Source organism: Anomaloglossus baeobatrachus, chromosome 11 (assembly GCF_048569485.1).
Source record: "Anomaloglossus baeobatrachus isolate aAnoBae1 chromosome 11, aAnoBae1.hap1, whole genome shotgun sequence".
NCBI classification, from domain to species: domain Eukaryota; kingdom Metazoa; phylum Chordata; class Amphibia; order Anura; family Aromobatidae; genus Anomaloglossus; species Anomaloglossus baeobatrachus.
The window spans coordinates 38,357,052-38,365,813 of NC_134363.1; positions in this window are offsets into that span (position 1 = coordinate 38,357,052).

Below are 8,762 nucleotides of genomic sequence, written 5' to 3' on the forward strand. Positions count from 1 at the left end.
CCTTGGCGACTCTTAGCCCACAAAGGCAACCATCACGCTTACCTATTGGGGTTAGGCCCACCTGTAGTGCTGAGATAGAAGACGCACCACGTAGTCAGGGGCAAACACCAGAGCTACGTAGGTCCCAGCGCAGCACTCGGGGACAACCCCCTCCAAGGTATAGAGAGTCAACTGTATAAGGGAAAAAAAAAAGGAGTATTTATTAGAATGTACATAGTTATGCAAAATGTCTGTAAGGTTGTGTACAAAATGTTTTTCTTTTCTTTGATTGCGAAAATGGACAATTGGGCCACTGGACTATGGGTGGCCAACACCTAAATTGTTCATAGTTAGCACCAGTGTGCTCGACACCCCTGAAGAAAAACCCGTCCGGCGTGCATAGAGTGGGGTCATCAATGCTCTGACGCACGCCCAGAGCCTACGTTGGGGGTTTGATCGCGGCGGGTCCCCCATGGAGCAGTGTAATGGACACCCGGCAGGTTGCCACACTGGACTCTTATAGTAATGTTTAAGTTTGTAACGTTAAAGTATTTGCGCCTCCCATAATGGGATGAAATGTTCTAACATGTCATGTTTGTTTCTACAGTCCGGGAGTACTGAATTTAACTAAGGGGGAGTGTGGCGCCCCAGGACCTGGTCGCCACAACAGCATTGCCCTCCCAAAGGGTTAATGCTGAGCCTGGAGGTAATTGGGAGATCTATTGGCCAGTAAGTTAACACTCAACACAATTCTCCCTCCGGCCAGCAGAGGGAGCTCTGAACCTGGAACTTCAGGGAGGATTCCTTAAGTCTGGCTGAAGGGAGGAAGTAGTGGTTAGTCTGGAGACAGGAGTGAAAGAGTGCAGACGCAGGGTAGTGCTGCCTTGTGAAACTGGGGCCTAGAGCTTGGATAGCTTGGCCCAGTGAAGCAAGGGGAGCAGAGAGGCACAGCAGAGACTCGGACATCGGAGTCTGTAGTTGCCAGGGCATAAAATCAATCCCTGGTAGCTGAATCCGGAGGGCAGGAGAGCTGCAAGCCCCCTGGCCCAGAAGCAATCTGAAGGTACAACTGCATCCCAAGGGCCTGGTGTGGGCTCCAGCAGAGAAGCACCAGAGAGGGCCTGCGCAGTCTACCACACAGAAAAGGGGACGAACAACAAGTCCCAGCAGCAAGAGGGCAATTGCAAACCTAAAGTGCAGTGTCCTAAAACAGCAGAGAAAGATTAAGGAGTAGGCCTCATACTCAACTGGCCAAAGATCACCCCAGGCACTTCCAGGCCGGCCGGATCATCTTTACCATCTGTGACGGTCTCCCTGGACTAAGTTTCTGCCGAGTAAAAGAGGAGAAGGTAAAGAGACTACTGTTTGTGCCTGTTTCTTTCATTGCTTGTCGGCCCTGCACCGTGTTAGTCACACAGCACCATAGACTTCCACAAGCACCAACTGTGCCCCGGGCATTGCTCCACCTGTGGGGAGCAGTACCACCATTGCTGCTATAACATCATCCCGGTGGCCTCACACAGCAGCGGCGGCTTAATAGCCGCAGACCACAGGTGGCGTCACGAATACAAACTTAAAGTCATCCGCCACATATTCAACTGACACCCACCAGGGCCACGGAGCCGGGCCCAGCCACCACTGACTACCACCGGACTAGTCCGGCCCGGCACCAGGTGTCCCATAGCCCTGGGGTGGGCGAGTCACAGTCTCCTGTGACAACCTGGTTTTGCCAGGGCATCACATCATCAGCATCCTACACCATAGATCTCGTCTATGATGTCATCGGCATCCTACACCAGAGATGTCTATTGTGATGTCATTAGTAACCTACACCAGAGATAGCTCTTTAAAAGGTACTTTAACCATCCACAGGATAGGTATTAACTACTACTCAGTAGGAGTCTAACCATTGAGATCCCCACCAATTACCGGAGCTGGGGACTTCTGTTCTTCATTTTAATGGAACGCCTGTTAGACTTGCGCACTAATTATCCATTTAATTTGTGTCTGAGTACAGTGCTCAGCTCTCTCGGGTACTCAAAAACCCAACCCCAGGGGAAACACAAGTCCTCTATTCTGGGAATCATTGGGGGACACAAAGACATGGTTTGGTGACAACATGACCGGCTGCATGGAGCTCAGACCCCAACCCCATCCAACACCTTTGTATGAACTAGAACGGAGATTGTCAGGATAGGCGTTAACTACTACTCAGGATGGGTCTAACCATTGAGATCCCCACAAATTGCCCACTGGGGACTCCTGTTCCCCATTTTAATGGAGCGCCTGTTGCACTTGCACACTGTTTCTCAATTTAGTTTGTGTCTGAGCACAACACTTAGCTCCTTCGGATATTTCAAGACCCAACTCTGGGGAAACACAAGTCATCCATTCTGGGAATCATTGGGAGCACAAAGACATGGTTTGGTGACAACATGACCGGCTATATAGAGCTCAGACCCCAACCCCATCCAACACCTTTGTATGAACTAGAACAGAAATTGTCAAGATAGGTATTAACTACTACGCAGGAAGGGTCTAACCATTGAGATCCCCACCAATTGCCCATTGGGGACATCTGTTTCCCATTTTAATGGAGCGCCTGTTGCACTTGCACACTGTTTCTCAATTTAGTTTGTGTCTGAGCACAACACTTAGCTCCTTCGGATATTTCAAGACCCAACTCTGGGGAAACACAGGTCATCCATTCTGGGAATCATTGGTGGTGCGGTCACAAAGATATGGTTGGGAAAGAACATCACCGGCAGAACAGAACCTGGACCCCAACCCCATCCAACACCTTTGGATGAATTAGAACAGAGATTGTGAACCTCTCATCCAACATCAGGGTCACCTTACAAATGTTCTCCTAGATGAAGGGGCAACAATTCCCACAAGACGCTTCCAAAATCTTTTAGAAGTCCTTCTCAGAAGAGCGGGAGTTGTTATATCTGCAAAGCAAAAACTCCAGAATAATATCAATGGCTGTAGAATGGGAGGTCAGAAGAGCTCCTGTAGGTGTAATATATAGTGTATTTCATTATCACAATGTACAAAACAAAGTCTTTGATAATATTATATGGACATAAAGTCTATGAAGCTCACAAGGTCAATCCTGCACATATGATGGGTACGGAAAGTATTCACACCCCTGTAAATTTTTCACTCTTTGTCTCATTGCAGCCATTTGGTAAATTCAAAAAGGTTAATTTTCTTCTCATTGATGTACACTCTGCATACCATGTTGACAGAAAAAAAACAAATGTAGACATTTTTAAAAATTAATTGAACAAAAAAACCTTTGCTCAGTATTGAGTAGAAGCACCCTCCTTTTGAGCTAGTACAATGATGAATGGGAATGATGCAACAAGTTTTTCACCCCTGGATTTGGGCATCCTCGGCCATTCTTCCTTGCAGATCCTCTCCAGTTTCGTCAGGTTGGATGGTGACCATTGGTGGACAGCCATTTTCAGGTCTCTTCAGGGATGCTCAATTGGGTTTAGGTCAGGGCTCTGGCTGGGCCGGTCAAGAATGGTCACAGAGTTGTTCTGAAGCCATTCCTTTGTTATTTTAGCTGTGTGCTTAAAGGGAGGTATCATAAAAAAAAAAATAGATCAATAACTGAAAAAATGTAAAGCAATAATGTTTTAATGCTTTGTTTAAATATTATTATTTGTTTTTAATTGAGCAAAATATAAAAAAAATTAAAAAGTTTATTATTTTCCACTGTTAAACACTAGGGGGAACAGCTGCTGAAATCCTACAGAAATCCCACTGTAGAAAAAGCTCAGATTGCAGCTGCAGTAAAGAGGGCGGAGTCTGCTCTCCTGTGTGTGATGGCACGCCTCCCCCTCCCAATCTGAGTGTTTACAACACATAACAGAGAATGACATGTAGGATCACAGTGCAGAGCCATTTTGTTGGTGACCAGAAATGTCTAAAGTGTCACCAAGGACAGCAGGAGTATCACACAGGATAGGATTAGATACACAGCTGTGCATACAGTATCACACAGGATGGGATTAGATACCCAGCTCAGCAGACAGTATCACACAGGAGAGGATTAAATACACAGCTGTGCAGACAGTATCACACAGGATAGGATTAGATACATGGCTCAGCAGACAGTATCACACAGGATGGGATTAGATACCCGGCTCAGCAGACAGTATCACACAGGAGAGGATTAGATACACAGCTGTTTAGACAGTATCACACAGGATAGGATTAGATACACGGCTCAGCAGACAGTATCACACAGGAGGATTAGATACACAGCTCAGTATATAGTATCACACAGGATAGGATTAGATACACGGCTCAGCAGACAGTATCACAGGATAGGATTAGATACACAGCTCAGTAGACAGTATCACACAGGATAGGATTAGATACACAGCTGTGCAGACAGTATCACACAGGATAGGATTAGATACACGGCTCAGCAGACAGTATCACACAGGATTAGATACACAGCTCAGTATATAGTATCACACAGGATAGGATTAGATACACGGCTCAGCAGACAGTATCACACAGGATAGGATTAGATACACGGCTCAGCAGACAGTATCACACAATAGGATTAGATACACAGCTCAGCAGACAGTATCACACAGGAGAGGATTAGATACACAGCTCAGCATATAGTATCACACAGGATAGGATTAGATACACGGCTCAGCAGACAGTATCACACAGGATAGGATTAGATAAACGGCTCAGCAGACAGTATCACACAATAGGATTAGATACACAGCTCAGCAGACAGTATCACACAGGATAGGATTAGATACACGGCTCAGCAGACAGTATCACAAATGAGAGGATTAGATACACAGCTCAGCAGACAGTATCACAGGATAGGATTAGATACACGGCTCAGCGGAGAGTATAACACAGGACAAAACTAGATACACGGCTCAGCAGACAGTATCACAAAGGATAGGATTAGATACACAGCTGTGCAGACAGTATCACACAGAATAGGGTTAGATACACTGCTCAGCAGACAGTATCACACAGGAGGATTAGATACACAGCTGTGCAGACAGTATCACACAGGATAGGATTAGATACACGGCTCAGCAGACAGTATCACACAGGAGGATTAGATACACAGCTGTGCAGACAGTATCACACAGGATAGGATTAGATACACGGCTCAGCAGATATTATCACACAGGATAGGATTAGATACACAGCTCAGCAGACAGTATCACACATGAGAGGATTAGATACACAGCTCAGCAGACAGTATCACACAGGATAGGATTAGATACACAGCTCAGCAGACAGTATCACACAGGAGAGGATTAGATACACAGCTCAGCAGACAGTATCACACAGGATAAAGTTAGATGCATGGCTCAGCAGACAGTATCACATGAGATAGGATTAAATACACAGCTATGCAGACAGTATCACACAGGATAGGATTAGATACACGGCTCAGCAGACAGTATCACACAGGATAGGATTAGATACACGGCTCAGCAGACAGTGTCACACAGGAGGATTAGATACACAGCTCAGTATATAGTATCACACAGGATAGGATTAGATGCACAGTTCAGCAGACAGTATCACACAGGAGAGGATTAGATACACGGCTCAGCAGACAGTGTCACACAGGAGGATTAGATACACAGCTCAGTATATAGTATCACACAGGATAGGATTAGATACACAGCTCAGCAGACAGTATCACACAGGAGAGGATTAGATACACAGCCGTGCACACACACACACACACACACACACACACACACAGCAGCAGCGGCGGTACTCACATGCAGTGACACACACGCACGCACACACACAGCAGCGGCGGCGGGCAGAGCGTGGGCTGGGTAGAGCGGAGGGAGGGGGTGTCATTAGAGACAGTAACGGCGGGGGAGGGGCAGTAGCAGTAGCGGGGGCAGAGGGGGGGGCTGGGGAGAGGGGAGGGAGGGGGTGTCATTAGAGACAGTAACAGCGGGGGGAGGGGTGGTAGCAGTAGCGGGGGCAGAGCGGGGGCTGGGTAGAGCGGAGGGAGGGGGTGTCATTAGACAGTAACGGCGGGGGCAGGGGCGGTAGCAGTAGCGGGGGCTGGGGAGAGCGGAGGGAGGGGGTGTCATCGGAGACGGTAATGGGGGGAGGGGAGGCGGCCCGTACTCACACATCCGGCGGTTGACAGGGGTATAGTGGAGCAAACAGCATACGCTGTGAGTGAGTTACGTCATTACACACACAGCAAATCCATGGCAGCCCCCAGTGCCTCCAGTAAAATTAGAATTAAATAAAAACTAAATAAGCAGTAATTTTCATTTTGTATTAAAAATACTTGATTTCATAATCACTATTTTTAATACAAAAATAAAAAAAACGCGATACCTTACCTTTGAGGTAATTGTCCTGTTGGAAGGAGAACCTTCGGCCAAGTCTGAGGTCCAGAGCACTCTGGGAGAGGTTTTCTTCCAGGATATCTCTGTACTTGGCCACGTTCATATTTCCTTCAATTGCAACCAATCACCCTGTCCCCGCAGCTGAAAAACACATCCATAGCATGACGCTGCCACCACCATGTTTCACTGTGGGGATTGTATTGGGCAGGTGATGAGCAGTGCCTGGTTTTCTCCACACACACCACTTAGAATTATCACCAAAAAGCTCTACTGTATCTTCGTCTCATCAGACCAGAGAATCTTATTTCTCATAGTCTGGGAGTCCTTCATGTGGTTTTTTGCAAACTCTATGCGGCTTTCATATGTCTTGCACTGACGAGAGGCTTCCGTCAGGCACTCTGCTATAAAGACCCGACTGGTGGAGGCTGCAGTGATAGGTGACTTTGTGCAACTTCCTCCCATCTCCCTACTGCATCTCTGGAGCTCAGCCACAGTGATCTTGGGGTTCTTCTTTACCTCTTTCACCAAGGCCCTTCTCCCACGGTTGCTCAGTTTGGCTGGACGGCCAGGTCTAGGAAGTGTTCTGGTGGTCCCAAACTTCTACCATTTAAGGATTATGGAGGCCACAGTGCTCTTAGGAACCTTGAGTACTGCAGAAATTATTTTGTAACCTTGGCCAGATCTGTGCCTTTCCACAATTCTGTCTCTGAGCTCCTTGGGCAGTTCCTTTGACCTCATGATTCTTATATGGTGTGACATGCGCTGTGAGCTGTGAGGTCTTATATAGACAGGTGTGGGCTTTTCAAAATTAAGTCCTATTAGTTTAATTAAACACAGCTGGACTCCAATGAAGGAGTACAATCATCTCAGGCCTCCGACACACATCCGTGAAAAACACGCACGTGTTATGTTCCGTTTTTCGGGTCTGTTTTCCGTTTTTAAGTCCGTTTTTATGGTACGTGTGGCATCCGTGTGAAATGCGTATGCTAGCAATGTGTGCGTGTTGAATGTCCGTGTGTGCGTGAGATACGTTAGTGACATGTCCGTGTGTTGCCCGTGTGAAATGTTCCGTGTGTGATGCACAATGACGTTGATACATGTCGGCTGACAGCAGACAGCGACGCGCAATGAGAATGAACTCAAGTGAACTTCACCCGACTTCATTGTCATACTGCGGCTCTGTCTGTGTCGCGTACTGATTAGCGGTCACCCGTGAAGGACTCACCGGTGACCGCTAATCCCTTGAGTGACTGAAGTGAGCAGCGCGAATAGCGCTGCCGTCACTCAGGTTACCTGCGGCTAGCTGGATCCTCCACCCGTGACCGCAACTCATTATTTGTTAGTGTTTTTTATTCCAAATAAAGGTTTTCTTCGGGTGTAGAGGTTTATTTACTGTAAATTACAGATTAATCATGGAAGGTATCTCGGGGAGACACCTGACATGATTAATCTTGGACTTAGTGGCAGCTATGGGCTGCTGCCATTAACTCCTTATTACCCCGATTGAAAACGCACCAGGACAAATCGGGAAGATCCGGGTAGAGTCCCCCAGGACAGTCGCACTTAATGGATGCGGCTAATCTAGGCGGCTGCTAGCTGATATTGTTAGGCTGGGGGGCTCCCCATAATGTGGGGCTCCCCATCCTGAGAATACCAGCCTTCAGCCGTTTGACTTTACCCTGGCTGGTATCAAAATGAGGGGACCCGCACGTCGTTTTTTTAAATTAATTATTTATTTATTTTAATGCTCGATATTCACAAGCCCAACGGCGGCTGTGATTGATTGCAGTGAGACAGCTGTCACTCAGCGTGGAGGCGTGTCTCACTGCAACCAATCATGGGCGCCGGTGAGCGAGGAAAGCAGGGAATACGAGATTGATTAATGAGCGGCCGGCTTTTTCAAAATAGTAAAAGCCGCCGGAGTTTTTTTTAACAGCTGTGCAGCGCCGCGCCGGTGATCGGGGAACGGTAAGTATGAGAGAGGGGGGAGACTGACCGACAGACTGTGAGAGAGGGTCAGACAAGACAGAGAGACCGACTGACAGACAGACAGAGAGACCGACCGACGGACTGAGGGAGAGGGTCAGACAAGACAGAGAGACCGACTGACAGACAGACAGAGAGACCGACCGACGGACTGAGGGAGATTGACCGACATACACAGCAAAAGAAAGAATGACCGACATCGCTAGAAAAAAGCACAAAACGTACACGGAGCATACGGACATACATCCGTGTCACGTACGTGTGCTCACGGACCCATAGACTTCCATTGGGTCCGTGTGTGCGTGTTCCGTGCAGAAAACGGACATGCTTCCGTGCAAAACGGAGACACAAACGTAGCACGCACACGGACCGTATGGAATAACGCACGTGTGACCTCAAACATAGCATAAC